Source organism: Rhinatrema bivittatum, chromosome 3 (genome assembly GCF_901001135.1).
Source record: "Rhinatrema bivittatum chromosome 3, aRhiBiv1.1, whole genome shotgun sequence".
Classification (NCBI taxonomy): Eukaryota; Metazoa; Chordata; class Amphibia; order Gymnophiona; family Rhinatrematidae; genus Rhinatrema; species Rhinatrema bivittatum.
Window position 1 is genome coordinate 572,635,683 of NC_042617.1, and position 19,485 is coordinate 572,655,167.

General features: G+C 45.2%; 1 protein-coding gene across 1 annotated transcript in view; it reads right to left on the reverse strand.

The window, feature by feature from the left end:
- Window positions 1–19,485, reverse strand: part of SYNE1 (spectrin repeat containing nuclear envelope protein 1) — a 966,955-nt gene that overhangs the window by 899,494 nt on the left and 47,976 nt on the right.

A 19,485-nucleotide genomic window follows, 5' to 3' on the forward strand; every position in this document is an offset into this window, starting at 1 on the left:
TGCACGCCTATATTCATTACGCATATTTCAAAACCGAAACAACTCTGCATGCTACAGCCAACAAAACAAAAAGTCAACTGTGACCTGCCCAGCTGCCAAGGTAACACCATACAGAAATCAGGTAGCTCTACACATCTATAGAGGACAAAATACCACCTCTGCTTTCCCCTCCAGTAAATCTTCCCTCGTAGCTCACAAATCCTTGCCAGGTCCAGTCAGCTAAACTATGAACTGGTTTCTGATAGGGCTCAAGGAAATGGTCTCCTCCATCTCCTCCAATGTTCTATGTACAGCTCATGAGCAAAGTTTACCGTTCACTGTAAACCGAGGTGATCTGTATCTCATACAGGAACCCCGGTATATAAAACCCAATAAATAAATAAATAAATAAATAAATAAATCTTATGAATCGTTCTATACAGATTTTGGGTTGGCTATCTTGAACTGCTGCTTGACAGAGTGATTTCAGTTTCGCTGACTGTATTTAAAGTTGGCAAAATTGAAATGTCTTCTCCATAGTTATACATCATTTAAATATAGTGTTATGTATGCAAAAAAAAAAACCTTAAATTTTTTTTTTCAAAACTCTGGGCAGCCTTCTTCTTCAATACCTTCTAACACTCCACTGAGCGCACTAAGAAAAGTTAATCCCCACATCACTTAGGAATCAATTCACTCAAATCTTATTGGCTCTGAAGGGTTGATAGTAGAACAACACTACATAAGAACTGTCATAAAAGCAGAGGGCCTGATTTTAGAAAGCTACTTGAGAAAGTGGACTTTTGAAAATTGCTACAATATATGCCATTGAATTGTCCATAGGATTTCCTCAGGTAAGTGCACTTTACTCGAGTAAATGACTTTTGAAAATTGCTATGATAGCATATTACATTTACGTGCGTAACTCCTTTGAAAACTACCCCCAGAAGTTCCTAAAAAATATGACAAAAAAACAGAGCTGATGAGTTCTGGTTGGATTTCCCCCCACATTTTGTACCTATTTAAAAGGATTATGGCCATAGATAAGTGAAATACTTTGAACCCTATAACACCGATGCTGAAGGTCCCTGATGTAGATAATATCAAAACACAGCTTGTGTTGGGTGTTTGCTGGATGCTGGATCATCTCACTCTCTCTCTGGAGTCCTCTTTTACACATCTTGTGTTGGGTGTTTGCTGGATCATCTCTCTCTCTGGAGTCCTCTTTTACACAGCTCGTGTTGGGTATTTACTGGATGCTGGATCATCTCTCTCTCTCTCTCTCTCTGAAGTCCTCTTTCACACAGCTCGTGTTGGGTGTTTGCTGGATGCTGGATCATCTCACTCTCTCTGGAGTCCTCTTTTATACATCTTGTGTTGGGTGTTTGCTGGATGCTGGATCATCTCTCTCTCTCTCTGGAGTCCTCTTTTACACAGCTTGTGTTGGGTGTTTACTGAATGCTGGATCATCTCTCTCTCTCTCTCTGGAGTCCTCTTTTACACAGCTCGTGTTGGGTGTTTGCTGGATGCTGGATCATCTCACTCTCTCTGGAGTCCTCTTTTACACATCATGTGTTGGGTCTTTGCTGGATGCTGGATCATCTCTCTCTCTCTCTCTCTGAAGTCCTCTTATACACAGCTCGTGTTGGTTGTTGATGCTGGATCATCTCTCTCTCTCTCTCTCTGGAGTCCTCTTTTACACAGCTCGTGTTGGGTGTTTACTGGATGCTGGATCATCTCTCTCTCTCTCTCTGGAGTCCTCTTTTACACAGCTTGTGTTGGGTGTTTGCTGGATGCTGGATCATCTTGCTCTCTCTCTGGAGTCCTCTTTTACACATCTTGTGTTTGCTGGATGCTGGATCATCTATCTCTCTCTCTCTGGAGTCCTCTTTTACACAGCTCATGTTGGGTGTTTGCTGGATGCTGGATCATCTCGCTCTCTCTCTGGAGTCCTCTTTTACACAGCTCGTGTTGGGTGTTTGCTGGATGCTGGATCATCTCTCTCTCTCTCTCTCTGGAGTCCTCTTTTACAAGACTTTCTCTAAAGGGAAGTATCCCATTTTATGGAATATAGCATGATTTTTCAATGAACTGAGTGATCCTTTCATGAAGATTTTGTACTTGCAGAAAAAAATCTAAACCTAGAAGTTTGTTTATGGCAACTAATGTGTTGCACTGCGATAGAAGGGAGCACTAGGGGGCGCTCCCCAGTGCAGGATGAGATGAGTGTGCCCTTGTGGAGAGACGTGTCCCTGTCTGGGAATCTGGAGGCCCTGACCCTCCACCAGACCTGCACGCTTCCATGAGGCCACCAACGCAATGGTGTCTCTGAGTGGTCCTCCGACCACTCTAAGCACTTTTGGACCTACCACTGGGTAACAGCAAGAAGTGGCAGGCAGACGGAGACATCTGGCACAGGATGAAGAGACAAAGACTCAGGCGTGGAGGAAGACAAAAACTCAGGTGAGGCAAGGCGAGGCATAGCAAGGCAAGGCATGGCATGACAAGGCATGGCATGGCAAGGCAAGTTAAAATCAGGAAGTTAAAAGTCCAGAACTCTCAAGAGAGTGCAAGGCCACCACCACTCATGGACACTCGGTGAAGGGCAGCACAGAGAGAATGATGAACGACAGCCCCTCAGGAGATCCAGGAACAGAAGGAAGGAGGAGGTGAGCAAGGTCTCTCAGGTGCCCTCATCAGCCCGGACAGGCTGGTCGCGGACCACTCTGTCCCCTACGCGCCCTATGCAGCCAGCCGGCTGGTTGCGGACCACGAGGGGAGCGGGACCTGCCCTAGGAAAAGGCAACATCAGGACATCAATGATGGAGGATGATGAAGTCAGGAACATCGAAGACATCTGGACATAGATGAAGAGGATCTTCGACCCCGTGGAATGGAAGAATCCCACCAGCGCCCTACACAGCCTGTCCGGGCTGGTCATGGACCACTGGGATGGAATGAAGGAGACTCAGGAACATGGACGAAGACTTTCAAGACATGAATACATCGGGAACATCTGTGACGGAGGACGGCGGGAACGCTGGAACATCAAGGAATGCTGGAACACAGGACACATCAGGAGAGACCGGAAACATGGAACATCCAAAGAAGAGACCAGGAATGAAGAGGGATCCCAAGAAAAACACCAAGCAGGAGTGGAAAGCAGGAAGTCCAGGAAGGACCAACTCCTTACGAAAGCAATTTGGAAGTGACTGAGGAGCCCTTTTGTAGGGCTAAGGAGATCACGCCAAGGGAGGAGTCAGAAGAGGACCACACCTACACTGTCCCTTTAAAAGGCAGAAGGAGGTGCAGTCCTGCGCCTAAGGAAACAGGAAGGAGGAAGTCTGCAGGACCCTGGACAGCAGCCCTGCAGACACAGATGATGAAGTAGGGAGAACGGGCCACAGGCAGGCCCCAATTTGGGAGGCGACTTCCCTGCTGCCCAAGGAGGAATGAGGGCGGCTCCCTGCCGTGGATGACACTGGAGACTGTGGCCTCTGGGCCGTGAAGAGGATGTCTGGCCCACGGCGGCTCCTGCCACATTGGGAACCCCACCATGGCTCCTGCCGTGCTGGCAAGATGGCGGCCCCGGGCCGCGGAGACGTCGGCATCCGCGGCTCCTACCATGGGAGCCCAAGTGGGCGGCCTCCAGACCACGGAGGGACAGCATCGGGGAGGCGGGCCAGCCGGCCGAAGAAGGTAAGAGGCGGCTCTTGGCTCCAGCCACGAGCCGAATCCCAATATAATGATGTCAAATCTTGAGAGGTATTCAACTGATATGACACGGGCCCAGCGTAATAATTATGTATGAATGCCCCCGTTAATTCACCTATTTATGAGCAGCTTTTGCATACTAACGATTTTGATTTTGTAATTAATGTGGTTGCTTGGACTTTTTTTGTTCTGATGCTAAAGGTAACACACACGAAAATATACAAATATTTAAGAGATACATTGACAGGAAAAAATATTTAAACAAACTCTTGGTCAGGGTTCAAAAGAATACACTGAAATCTTACCAATCAAGTTAAAAATAAAATAAATAAGAATTATTTTTCCTACTGCAGCTTTTCTCCATTTCATTACTCTCCCTCCTCAGTCTCTCTCACATCCTCCTCTCCCCTCTCTCATTTTTGTACCCCCCCCCCAATTCCTAATCCCCTATCCTGTTCATTTTTTTCTCCCCCGCATCACAACTTCTCACTGCCTCTTCCAGAACAGTGGGAGCTCTTTGCTGGGGTTCCCCACACCTCTCCCAGATCTGCTGCTACAAGATGCTGCGACTCTCAGGTTCCTTTCCAGCAAAAGATGCCGGGTGAGTCAGAGGGGTCAGGAGCAGCGGAGATAGGCCCCCGCTGCACCAGAGTGAATGAGAGCCCGAGAGACTGCGAGAAAGTGAAGGGAGGGAAATAAAGAGACGGGGGTGGGAGGGGGGCTTAATGCAGAAAGAATGGTAACGGCTGTGGAGGAGAGAAGAAGTGGTAAACGGTGAAGAGGGGATTAGGAGGCGACGCTGGGGAGACAGGAGTGAGCAGCTCTTCCACTCCCACTCCAACAGCTGGCAAGAGGCTTGCACGATCTTCCTTTCAGCCCAGGACTCCAGTACAGGCAGGATGTAGGGATGTGCAGGTGACACATTTTCAATTGATTTGTTTTCATATTCAAGAGAAATTTCCCATATCACTCTGAAATACAATGCACTCCATTCGTTCTGGAGTGTTTATCTCAGTAAGTGCATTAAAACAGATTTTATGTACGTATAAACTATGTGTGCGTGCGTCTCTGAAAACAAACAGAATAAATGCACAACCCTAACAGGAAAATATGACTTGACAAATACTGCTATGCATACCTGACACTGATTTTTCAAGCCCTACGCCCCGGTCACTTGGTTGCAGGCTCTTCTTCAGAATTGTGGGGTAGAGTAGGTGTGAACATGGCAACATAGTAAACGACAGCAAAAACCCCCCAACTAAACTATCCAATCTGCCCATTTTTTTCCAGTCCATACTGCAAGGATATATCCCAGCTGCCAGACATAGACGCCTGGCCACTTGTAGGATGTCAAGTCTTATCCAAGTTAGATTTTGTTTACTTTCTCACTGGCTCTCCCCCATCTTGGCAGTCAAGCACACACGATCCCTCGCTTAATCCAAACCCCAGCCTTCCTGCCTCCCCCTATGATTCACCACCAAGCTTTGTAATAACCTACAACAGCTATGAAAAGTAGTGGGGCTGCTGCCCAAAAATTCAGCCTTCTAAATTCAATTTATAAGTCAAAATATTTCCAGTAATCAAATCTCTTTTGTCATTGCTTTTCCTTCTATCTTCCTTGGTGGTGCTACATCAAAGATGAGCAATCAAACCAACAAAACGAATTTATTCTGTTCTACCATCACTCAAAATGTATTTTACAAAATGCAGTGTAGCACGTGGAGGTTCAATTTTCATCAAATATGCATAGCAAAACAATAAAACACAAACAAAAAAAGCTAAAAATGCAAGACATCACTAAAATAATATCTAAATAAATAAAAAAAACCATTAGGACACCAAGAACCGTCTATTCTGAACCTGCTCTTTCTGAATCTAGGACACTCTGAAAGTATAATCACACAGCCCACAAGGATTAAAGAGTTAGTAGCAAATAGTTAGATGCCAAGATGCGGGCGAGACTTTAACAGCAAAAGGAGACGACACATCCATGAACTTCAGAAATGTCTACATGAGCCACGAAGGTGTGTAGGGCTGACACAAACCCAGCCCCAGAAAACGTAATGATCCCAAAGAGAGGTTACGGGTATGCAATAGCTATGTGATTTATGACCATGTTAAAGAAGCAACCCACAAAATGCCACACGGTTTATTACAAAGATTGTACCAGAAACATGTTAGCTCAAAGCTCAAAGTCACATTGCTGGGCTGATAAGGCTATAGGTAAAGCAATTCCACAATCCACTTACCCCACACTTCTCCTCCTCCTGTACAGTTTAAGATTTAATATGAATTAGTAAGACCTTGGTTAGTGTAGTTGTGTTACATTAGAATGATTTACAGTCACTGTTTAGTATTATACTCTTTTTCATTAAGTGTGAGAAGCGGACATTTACTATGTTAAAATTATTTATACTGGGGGTAAATGTCTAACAGTCTGCATAAATTAGATAGCAATTATGCGTGAAAATTGCACCAGTTTTCTAAAGAGTATGCGCATACACTTTCCCTTTTGATAATGACCCCACTGAAACTACCCCCCCCCACACACACAATTACACCTGCTAAATCGTGCAAGAGATATTTTTGCATTTTGAAAATGCCAAAATTTCAAACCCCTTCCAAGCCTATCCCCAGCAGTGCCTCCATCAAGCCCAAGTAAACTTACGCATTAACTTGGCATATGCCATGGGAAGATTTGTAAAAAGCCATTTGTGCACATAAAATACTGCACAAACAGCCTCATTGGGTTGATTTTCAAAGCCATTTAAGACATAGGACCTGGTATTATGCATACAAAAGGCTCTCACAAAAAGAGCCGTGACTCTGTGCGCATAAAAGGGTGTAATCTGATTATATTTATACTTTTACACAAACCGCAGAGAGGTGCTGGAAGGTGGGAGGTGGAGGAGTGGTATACGTTTTGATTGTAAAAAGTATACACGTAAGCTAACCCCTCCGAAGAGGGGGTATCATTTCACATGGGTTAATCTATGCGCATACTGGGCCATTTACCAGAGTATTTTCAAAGCTAACAAGTGCAAGAGTCTGCTTTGAAAGTGCTGCTAAAGTCCCCCATGAACAAGTTACAAGCAGACTTCAGCCCTACACGCAGTTATAAAATTACCCTCATTATGTCTCACCAAATCATCGCCATCATCATTACAAACAAAATATACATGCATACATATTCTTTGCAAGGAACGCCATCATTTTGCATTCAGAAGCAAACTGATTTCTAGTTTGTTGAATAAAATGCATCTATATAAAAAAAAATTAAATATCCACAAATAAAGAGCAATTGTGCCACCCGGTCTGCCTGGTTGCCCCATCTACACTGCACTAGCTAAAGAAAGTGTCTTTCAGTCACATGTTTGACCCTCTCCATCTCGCTTTCTTGTCCTTACCACCAGCCACTACACTACAAACATCTTCCAGCTATCAGCAGTACAAGCTGGAAAGTCTGCAGGAGACAGAAAAATATGTCCTTCGCTGGAGAGTGGTGCCAAATCAGTCTGCTGCCCATACTGGGTGGCTTCCCATCTTGCCTCCAATGACACCTGAGTATTACAAGGCCCTGCCAACACTCCCTGTATAATTAAAGCAGCTGTACTGCCTCTCTGATCAAAACTATGCTGACCTTGTTCCTTTTCGGCCCTCCAGCATAGCGGGCAGGTAAGCAGATAAGCCTAAACCAACGCCCACCTCTGCCCTCAGTGGTCCAACAATGCAACACGGCTGTCGGGTATCTGCTACCCTCTCAATAAAGAATTTCTTCATATTTCCTCTGTGTCTTCTTCTAACTTCATATCCTGACCCTTTCACCTTGAGGTTCTTTTTTGTATGGAAAATGTCACCTTCCTGTACATTATCAAAGTATGCTAAATAATTGAGGGGGAAGGGAGCAATTTTCAAATTGTCAATCCTGAGGAAAAGACCTTGCATACATTTTTCCCCGATTCTCAAAGTATGCAGTGACTTTCCCTTCGAAGCTTGCTGGGGATACAAAGTATTGCATGGTCATCTGCAACCTGTTTTCTGTGAGTAGGCATCCGCTGGCAAAGTTACGGGCGTACATTTGAAAATGCCATCCGGGCATCTACTTTTCTTTCCCCCGACTGAAACGCATCCCTGGGAATGCCTCTTCTCAATGTGGGCTAAAGCGTATGTGATCTGCGGAACACTGCGCCAACTTGCGGTCACGCCGAGGGAAGGCAGTTTTCAGATAGCTGATTAACGCAGATAAAAGTCTTTCTGTCCTTGTAAGCTGCTGTAAACATTGTCCTCCCCATGTTTCTGTTATACTCCCCCCATCCCTTCTATCCTCCAGCAGCCACATTTTCGGTTCCTTAAGCATCGCTGTGTAGGGTTTGCATTGCAGGCCCTGTGCCTGGTAGCTCTTCTCTGAACTGTTTCCATCTTTCCACGTCCTCACTGAAGACCATCATCATTGTTTATTTATGATACGCGTTTTCACTAAGAGAGTTCAACGCGAGTCACAATTACTTAAATACATCAGGTACAGTGGATCAGAATAAGACAAACATAACAGTACTATTATGTTTATATAATTCCAAGACAGAGGGTCCCAGCAGGAAGAGGGAAGGATTACAGCAGCTTCGTGTCAATGGTTTGCTCGGTAGATCTGGATTGTCATTGTATCTTGTGTCAGTCCAAAGAGGTACAAGTGTCGGTGAGTGAGGAAAGGCTACAGAGGATCAGGGCAAAACGTGACTGCAGAATGTTAGTGGCTGCTATCAAAAGCTGGATATAGATAGATAGATAGATAGATAAATAGATACACACACATAATATACACATATATACACACATTTTTGTTGGAAAAGAATTTTGACCAGAAGAGTAAATTGCTATATAAAAGATATATAGCTTAAATTGTATTTCCTTTCCTACCACCAAAGCTATAATGGGGTATGAAGTTCTTTCATCTGATGCATTAAATGCAATTTGCACATATTCAGAGAGACACGAGCCATGCTTCATGTTTAAGAAATGTACAGTGGACTCACTGAATGGCAACTTTAAAAGACAGCTCTCCCTTCTCTGTACTACTCAGTACTTCAAAAGAGCTCTGTGAAGTATTCCAAAACCACGCACACAGTAACATCCAGTAACCGATTTACTGCTTTCATGTTGACTCAGCAGCACAACAGGTTATGGTGAAGGGAAGCCAACCCTTTACAACTGTCTCTCTCGGAGCTCCTTAGAGATGATCCAGAGAAAGATGTTGAGCTAACCCCATATTAAGGAAGGGCCATAATGTGGACAGGGCCTTCCCCTCTTCCTTACTTCTGGTCTGCATCTGAGGGCAAGTGACAGTGGGGGAGGGAAGAGGACTCGGGGCAGGGGAGGGAGGGTCTAGGAAGCATGGGCCCAACAGGCATTGGGGCTACAGGAGAGGTGGCGAATGGCCAGGAGGTGGGGCATGGAGGCTGGGACATTTAAGTCACTGCCAGCCCACCCCCAACCTCTTCCACTTGTGATGGCCCTTCATAATACTGATCTCATCATCCCAGCCATCGGTGGTGGCATTAGCAGAGCTCTTGGCTGCAGCCCATGTGGAGTTGGGCCATTCCCGTAGCTGGCCTAAGCAGATCTGTAGGGTACTCCTTGGATATTCTTGGCATTAGTCTCACCTGTGGGAAGGGGAATGTGTGAGCAGACAATGGTTTACGGTGCCACCACCATTGTATTGCATGCTGAGGATTCAGAGTAAATGGCAATGGCTTGCTTCATGCTGGGATTAGCAAAGAATGCATCAATAAGTTCAGGTTTGTATAGAAATCCATGGGGGCCGTGGCCTTACCTCCCGATTTTAAAAATATGTAGCTGGGGCCTCTGCTGAACAAGATATGCAGTTTTTAATTTTGTTTTAAAAAAAAAAGGAAAGAAGAGAATGGGTACAATGTGGGGGTCATGCAGCCATTGTTCTAAGATTGGCAGCACCTCTCCCCCAGGGCAGGCATTACAGTGGTAGCCTGGAACAAATGGCTGGCTCTGAAGCAGGGTCGGCTATCCTGATAGGGTCGGCTCTGCAATTGCGGCAGCCATATTGAAGGGATCATTTAGGAAATGATCTTGGCCATCTTAGATAGGTCAGTGATATTAGCTGTGGCAGCCATCTTGGGGAGGTCTGCTACACAGCAGTGGTAACCATCTTGGGGGGGGGGGGAGCCTACTCACCATTTCAGGAAGGTGTGCTTGTCAACAGTGGTGGCTACTTTAGGGAGGACAATAGTCATGATGGCCATCTTGGGAAATTTGCTCTAGAGCAGTGGACATTTTGGTGAGGGCAGCCCCTACACCAAAGGCAGCCATTTTTAAAAAGCACATGTTCAAGGTGGCACTCATCCTGCTAAAGATATGGTGATAATCCCCCCAAAATGTTTTTCTTCCATTGCTCAATAACACCTGAGCCTGCTAGTTTAAATAATATATATATGTATACAGTATGCATGCGTGAATATATATATATATAGAGAGAGAGAGAGAGATCAGGAGAATTTAAGGGGATGTGAAGCACACAGTACTGAACTCCAATATGTTGTCCTTGAATTTTTTAATATCTTTCTAATATTAAGTCATGCCTCCCGGAGCATCAGCAACAAGAAAATGCAACCCAGAGCTGTGCTGCTAGCAAAGGAGGCAGCCAAGAGGACTCACAGAAATGCAGACCGGCCGCCACGTCCCCTGGAGAGGCACAGCCTTCCAAGTGCGCTTCAGTTTCTATGTGCTCTGCTAATCAGAAGGAAATGGAAGACCTAATCAACGAGCTCCATGATCAGGTAAATTAGCACGGCACCAGTTGGATGTCAGAGAGACTCAGCAACACAGAAACTTACAATGTGGCTGGAAGAACCAAGAATGCTTGGCATACAAAGCGAGGTGCAAAGAATGCTCCTCGAGTGAGGATGGAAAAGTCTCCATCCTCCATGTCTGAGTCTGGCAGGTCTGTCCTCTCTAGTGTCATGCGTCACCAAGTGACTTCTGACTCTGATTTTGCCTTCTCTACTACAAATTCCAGATATGAGGAATTAGCGTTAGCCCCTGTCATGAGAAACGTGCTAAAGTCATTCAGTAAAAAAAGACGGAGTTAATGATTTGTGGGATCATAGAGACCAGTCCAGAGGAAAAGGGAGTAAGTCACAAAAAAGAGTGAACTATCAGGTCTTCTGGAATTAGAGTTGCCAAAGATTCTATTTGTGGGGTAAATATGTTGGCTAGAAAAGATCCTAAGAAAATAAAGTAAAAGATCTTGTATATAAATCCCATCTGCTGAGTTATGTTATGTTATTGTATTTGACATTGTAAATTCAGTAAAAATAATTTCCATAAAAAGTAAAAGATCTGGAAAAGGGAATTAATAGACATTTTCTACTTGCTGATAAAGGATGACACGAAGCACAAATCAGTTGGGGGTGAAGATAAAGGAAAAAAGCCCCACATTTACATATCCATTAACAATTAGAATTCTACTTTCCATATATGCATGATAATGATAGAGAGAGACCCAGAGCAGAGTCTATACTTGGTACACGGGTGGGGATAGAGCCTGGTAGAGGATAAGTCCATCACATGGAGACATAGGGTTATTGGTTTATAGTTGGATGAAATGACCCTTCAGAGGCCCTTCAATCCTGACAGGATTCCCAGTACTTTCTATTCAGGGCATAATAAAAGCCCTAACTATACTCTGGAGAAGCAGATTTGCAGGCAATACAACTCAGGCATATGTACCTGGAACCTGTATAAATTCTGGCATGTCTGCTTCAGCTGCAGTGGCTCCCCCACTCTGCCTTGCAGTACAGGAGTCCAAACGACAGATTGTCAACCCCACTCATCATCTGATTTCACTAGCGAGGGAGAAAGTGTCTTGAAACGCAGATGCATCTTGAAAATTCTCCACTGCCCTTGCGATCAGCTAAGGTCTATAAATATATTAATATCATCTCATGCGGCACGGTGTTTGCCTGGTGCACCCGATATGTGTTGTCATTCACGGTATCGTGGTCAACGCATAGAAGTCGGGTTTAATGAGAATCAAGTGCTTTGCAGAACTATTGCTGCTAGCCCAGCAGATTCCCAGGATTGCAGCTTAAAGAGTTTGCTTATCTACGTCTTAGCGATAAAATTTCGAACTGATGAAAGGATGTATTCCTTCTTGCCACCTACTTTTAAAGTGCAGAGGATATGGTTTTCCTTTAAAAGACATGCACTGCAGAAGGCAATGAAGCTACAAAAATACAGCAGCTAGAGAAGTACAGTGCACATGATCAAGAAAAAGATGAAAGCCAGAGAAAAGATAAGAAACATCATTTCAAAAGGATTTTTCAGACTACATTTTCAATTCATTGCATATGTCGATGTTCTTAAGTTGATGGGAAAAGTCCAAGGGACTTCATCCACCTGGCAAGAGTAACGGGAGGATAACAATGCACACCATAAACCATCTAATTACAAATACATGTCTTTTATTTATTTATTTATTTATTTATTTATTTATTTATTTATTTAAAAAATGCATAACCCGCCCTTTCATGGTTCAGGGCAGGATACATCCATAGTAAAAACAATTACATTAAAAAGGGACAGGGAAAACAATGAGCAATCAAGACAAACTGGAGACATTCCAATATATAAAACTGAGGATACTTTATGTACTGTTCGGTTTTGCCAGACAGCTTCAGGTGGCCATGTACTAAAATCTTTTAATCTTCAGTCAAAGCACGACAAAGGTAACTTCAACAATTACTAAGGACATCATAATGTGTCTTGGCCTCACTTCAATGTTCAGTGAGATATCTGAAAATGTATTCAAAGCTCATACATTTAACAAGGACACATGTGAACACTACAGATATTTGCACATGGTTATGATATTTATTATGTGAATTTCTGTGGAATAAGTACTTCATTAAACATTTAGAAATGTTTTGTCCCTAGAAGAAGCTAGGCAAGAAGTGGAGTCAGCTGGTGACCACAGGCAGCTTTCAAAATACTTGCTGCCAGGTATTGGCAGGGCAGCTTTTAAAGTGATCAATAATTGCCTCACAATGTGCTCTGACTTGCCTTCAACTGAACGTCAACTGAACCTCATGAAACTGAACTATACCGTTTCCCTACAGGAAAAGAAGAGAATTAGAAATGCTAAGTGCTGGCAGCATTGATGGCACGTGGAAATCGAATCAGGGGGTCACTGGGACTGCGCTGGTATGTTCGTGGCAGAAAATGTGAATTAGATCGAATGAAAGGCTCGGAGGGAGGGTGGGAGAATACTAGGGGTACAGAGAAAAACATTTAATTTTCAAAGGAGCTGCGCGCGTGCACACAATTAGCAGATACGTGTAAGTGTCTTGTACTCGTGTACATGCTCGATTATAAACATCAAAAAATACATCTGCGGTTTCGCACACACATTTACCTGTGCAAAGAAGAAGCAGTCTAGGGGCATTCTGGGGCCAAAGGGCATGTGCATAAAGAGTTATTTTATAGATGAATACATTAAGAAACTTATTTGTGCAAATTTGCACCTGCTAATTATGTAGCACAATTGATACCAGACTCGTCTATCTGCCACTGTTGGGTGGGAGGTCTGGGTGCAGGATGAAGTACTAGGAGGGTCTCAATGAACTGGAGATGATCTGGGGAAACTGGTGGACACGTTGGCAAACTGATGGCTTCAAGTACGCGTGCATATTTTACAATAAATCAGGATTTTACAGGATCAAGTTATATTTTTTTCGCATGTAAAACATATGGTTGTATGTTTGTAAAATAGGTGGAAAAAGGTTGCACTTTCAGTGCATTGCTGATATTCACTAGAGATGAGCTTCGTTTTTTTCTACCGGGTCGTTTTTTGTGTCGGATGCTTCGGGGTAAAGTTCGTTTTTCCTCGGTTAGTTTTTTGGAAAAACGAACAAAAACTAAACAGGGAAAAACGACGCGGGAAAACGAAGCTCAAAAAAACCCACCCCAAGCATTAAAATTTACAAAATACATTAAATACAAACCCCCCCTCCCCCCCCCCCCACCATCCTGATCCCTCCCCAAGACTTACTAACATCCCTGGTGGTCCAGCGGGGTCCCGCGAGCGATTTCTCCCTCCGTGCTGTCGGGCTTTCCAATAGCACCAGTAGCCCCTGTGACATAGTAGGTCAAAGGCTATCAGCACCATTTTGATGCGAGGCAGGCCGGAAAGCCCAATGGCACGGAGGGAGAAATCCCTCGCGGGACCCCACTGGACCACCAGTGATGTTAGTAAGTCTTGGGGAGGGATCGGAATAGTGGGGGGGGGGGGGTTGTATTACAGTAAATTTTAATGCTTGGGGTGATTTTTTATTTAAAAAAATAAAATATGCCCCTCCCCCCATACAAACCCAAAAAACTAATTTTCCTTGTAGTTCAGGGAAAATCAGTTTCGGGGTTCGGGACCCCCGACCCCGACGAATTAGGCAATTTCATGATAAACGAAGCACATCTCTAATATTCACATGCAATGACACATGCACGTATTTTATAAGAGTAACACCCTCATTTCTATCCCTCTCTCCAGACACATTCACACACACGCTCATTCATAAGCCCATCAGGAGCAGCAGCAGCTTCTTGGACTCGTACGGCGACGGCACAGCAGCTTCTTCCTCCTTGTGTGGGCCAAAAGAGCGGTAGCAGGAGCCTCCTCCTTTAGGCCCAGAGGGCAGCAGCAGTGGCCTCTTCCTTTGGGTTGCAGAGGCCGAGACCTCCTTCTTCCTGCTGCAGAGCTGACTCTCCTCCTCCTTCTCACCCGCGTAGCCCAGGTGAATTCTTCCGGAGCTGTGCGGGCCATTTCTGCAGCCCCCCTCAGGGTTTTCTGGTGTTGGCCCCAGAGACCCAACAATTCCTTTAGAATTCCGGAGTCTCTGGGCCAAATCTGGAGCGGTCCCCCGAAAACCACTTTAACTGCCCAACCCCCCCCCCCCACACACACACACACACACACACACTCTCTGCTGCTAGTTCCTCAGTGGCGAAAATTGTCGATGGCATTCCCTTTCCAACTGTTCCCCACACAGCATGGATATTTCTGCAAAATATGCATAGCCTCTCACTCACTCCCCCACCCACCCTTCCATCTTATCTCTCACTCACTCCCTTCCCTCCCCTTCCACTCACTCACCCCCTTCCCTTTCCTTTCCTTCCTCTCCCATCCCCATCCCTCTCACCCACTTACCCACTTCCCTTCTCTATTACTCCTTCTCCCTTTCTCTTCTCCTCCCTTCCCTTCCCTCCCCTCTCACTAATCACCCTTCCCTTTCATGTACTCAACTCTGCTCTCCTTTCCTCCCTCTCCCTTCTCAGTGAGAAGGAAGGAAAGGGGCGTGAGAAGTTCCCACTCACTCAGTGGCACAGAATTGATTTTGGGGGGGACTCCAAGGTTAACATGGGTGGGCAGTAGGCATAAAGGTCTGAGCCCTAATAGTTGTACCCTTAGCAATGAATAATGCCTTAAGAGCTGCCTGATAATGGATTTCCTAAGTAATTGTTATAGTCGCCCACCGCAGCAGCCCGTGGCCGGGACCGTCTGTCATGGCTGCCAGTCGTGGCTGACCATGACCGGGGCAAGAACCTACCCGCGGAGTCAGGCAGTCCCTCAGGCTCCAGCGGGCACGGGCGGCCCTCTTCCACACTTCCCTCGCGGCTGCTGCCACTGGTGGCGTCCGGCCGCATGGCTCCTCTCCGCCTGGGTTGACTCCGCCCCCCTCTGGGGATAACTAGGCTGCGCGGCTGCAGCTATTTAAAGGAACCACAACAGGAAGTTGTCGTGGTTCCCCCTTCCTGTTACCTTAGTATTTAAGACAAGGTTTGCTACCCAGACCTTGCCTTGGTATTGAGGCTTCCTGTTGGCTTACTTCCTCGGACCTCGTCTGTTCCTGTTGGCTTGCTCGTTCCTGCTCTTCTCCCTCTTTGGATTGATCCTTATGGCATTGACCCCGGACCGGCTTCCGACCTCTCTCCTGGCATTGACCCCGGACCGGCTTCCGACCTCTCTCCTGGTATTGACCCCAGACCGGCTTCTGACCTCTCTTGTGGCATTGACCCCGGACCGGCTTCCGACCTCTCTCCTGGCGTTGACCCCGGACCGGCTTCTGACCTCTCTTGTGGCATTGACCCCGGACCGGCTTCCGACCTCTCTCCTGGCATTGACCCTGGACCGGCTTCCGACCTCTCTCCTGGTATTGACCCCAGACCGGCTTCTGACCTCTCTTGTGGCATTGACCCCGGACCGGCTTCCGACCTCTCTCCTGGCGTTGACCCCGGACCGGCTTCTGACCTCTCTTGTGGCATTGACCCCGGACCGGCTTCCGACCTCTCTCCTGGCGTTGACCTTGGACCGGCGTCTGACCTCTCTCCTGGCGGTGACTCCGGACTGGCTTCCGATCTCTCTCTTGGCATCGACTCTGGATTTGCTTCCGACCATTCAGCTACTTGGACTACCGGACCTACCCTCGACCATTTCTCCGCTGTCGCTACTGGACGGACCCTCGACCTGCTGGAGGCGCCAGCAGTCTGGAAACCATGACCGGCAGGAGTGGCCTGCATCCAGACCAATTGTCCGTCTTCAGAGACTCTCTTAAGTCCAAGCGGTCCTGGTCCCTACTGGCTCCTCCTGGGGGTACCTAGGACCTCCAGTGGCAAAGCATTTCTTCATCTTCTACAGTAACCGGCCTCGCCTCCTGAGGAGAAGATCTATGAGGGTTCACTCTCGCTGTAGTCATTCTTACCCCTCCTCGGACCAGGGGTCCACTTCCAGGTTCATAACAGAAATTTGCAACAGCTGTTATTCATCATGAAATTAATACAAGTTAAAATATTTTAGCTCAATTATTTCAAGCACCTACCAACATTAAAAATCCCTCATTAGTCTATATTAATTTATTTTATGTTTATTGCGGTTTATAAATACATAAGAAGAAAATCATGTAAAAAGTAAACAAAGAATACATAACGGAAACATCTGATCCAATCAATCATGCAATAAAACAAATATCAATGCATTCTTTCCAGAAAGGTAGAGAACATCATAACTACAATAAAATAGCAATAATTATATAATCATGAGAACTTAAGATTTGCAACAGGTGCAGAGCACAACTAGGACAGTTCATATTCCAACCCAACATGCAAAAATAATATAGACAAATTCTGGTGTCACCTCAGCAAACAAAATCCCTACACTGCCCCAAACAAATAGCTAATCATATATATAATCATATATATAATAATTATATATATATATATAATAGCTAATCATATATATAATCATATATATAATCTTCTCAATACCTAGACCGAAAAAGAAAGGAGGAGGAATTCTACTTGCTGCAAAAAAACAATTGGGGATAACACTACAACAATCATACTCCACCTCAAAACTTGAATGCTCCATATTCAAATCGCAACATCTACAAATATTCCTCATCTACGCCACACCAGGAACGCTAGAGGCTAACCCCTCCCCTCTAATAGAGATGATAGCCAAACATCTAAATTCAGACAAACCAACCATCATACTGGGAGACTTCAACATTCACGTAGACTCCACCCCTCAATCCACTAACTGCGAAACCTTCCTTACCTCCCTCAGTCACCTTGGATTCACACAAATAATCAGCGGGCCCACTCACAAAGCAGGTCATACTTTAGACCTCATATTTATCAACGAGAGCTGGTCCATCCATACAAATCCCACCTGCACGCCTATCCCATGGTCAGACCACCAGCTCATAGACACAACCCTCAAAATGAAAAACACACCTCCTCCAAACATCTCCAAAACCACCATTCATTTCAGGAAACCATGCGCACTGGAGTCACTCAACAAACAATGCTCCAAAGACCTCAAACAAATTGACTTCTCAGACGCCAACACAGCCACCACTTCATGGATCAAACTTACGAACAAAATAGCTGATCAACTCTGCCCAACCTCCTCAAAAGAAATCCAACCGACACGAGACAACAGAAAACCATGGTTCACCCCAGAACTCAAAACCCTGAAACAGAAATTACGAAACAAAGAACAAAGCTGGAGAAACAACCCTTCTCCCACATCCAGACTTGACTACAAAGCCACCCTCAACACCTACAGAAACGCCATACACAAAACAAAAAAGGACTTCTATGCAAAAAGAATTCATAACTTCATCTTCGACTCGAAGGCTTTATTCTCCTACGTCTCATCACTCACCAAACCAACACCACCATCCATTCCAGACCACCTAGCGCTCAGTAAGGCCAACGAACTAGCCACCTACTTCAAAACAAAAATCTCAAACCTCACCCTCTCCCTTACAACCCACCAAACGCTTCCAACACCTCATAGCACATACCAACTCACTCTGAATTCTAGACTAGAGTCATTCGAGCCCACATCAGCCATGGAGATTGAAAACTTACTTAAAAAAATTAAACCATCGGCACATCCCTCGGACCCACTCCCTACTAATTTGCTCACTGCCATCTCTAGCACCGTCGCAAAACCTATTGCAGAAATCATCAATACCTCCTTAGCCATGGGCACAGTTCCTAATCAGCTAAAACTTGCAATCCTCAAACCCCTACTGAAAAAACCAACTGCATCACCCATGGACCCAGCCAACTACAGACCCATTGCAAACCTGCCCCTGAATACCTCGAGGAGCACAACATTCTTTCCCCGGCACAATATGGATTTCGCAAATCTCGAAGCACAGAGTCCCTTCTGCTTTCCCTCACTGATAATTTACTTTTGAACCTGGAGAAAAAACAGTCATTCTTACTGGTCCTACTAGACCTATCTTCAGCGTTCGACACGGTAAATCACTCACATCTCCTAGAACAACTATCAAACATAGGAATCAAAGGCACAGCCCTCTGTTGGTTCCAATCGTTCCTATCCAACAGGTTTTACAAGGTCAGAATCAACAACAAGGAATCTGACCCCATCCTATCAGACCAAGGCGTACCACAAGGTTCATCCCTCTCCCCTACCCTGTTCAACATTTACCTCCTCCCCCTCTGCCATTTGCTATCTCAACTCAAGCTTACTCATTACCTCTATGCAGACGACATCCAGATACTAATCCCCATCACAGAATCAATTCAAAAAACCTTCGTCTACTGGGAGAATTGTCTTAAACCAATTAAACAACTACTCTCCAGCCTAAACCTGATTCTAAACTCCAGCAAAACAGAGCTGCTACTAATCTCACAAAACCCGAACAACCACCCACCTAGTCTGGCACAAACCACATCTTTAAACATGGAGCTCTCTGCAGACGTCAGGAATTTAGGTACTTGGCTTGACAATCAACTTAACCTTAAAAAATTCATAAACACAACCACCAAGGACTGCTTCTTTAAACTACAGGTCCTAAAGAAGCTAAAGCCACTCCTTCACTTCAATGACTTTCGCCTCGTTCTTCAATCCATTATTTTTTCGAAACTTGATTACAGCAACTCAATCTTACTGGGCCTCCCCTCCAACAGCATCAAACCCCTACAGATGGTACAAAACGCCGCAGCCAGAATCCTAACTAACACTAATAGAAGAGACCATATTACCCCCACCTTTAGCTACCTCCACTGGCTACCCATCAAACAGAGAATCATATATAAAACCTTAACCATTATCCATAAAACAATTCATAACGTCGCACCTATATCTCTACAAACCCAACTTCGTCTACAATCATCGGCCAGACCCATCAGAAGTGCCTACAAAGGCACATTAGTCGCAGTTCCCGCCAAATC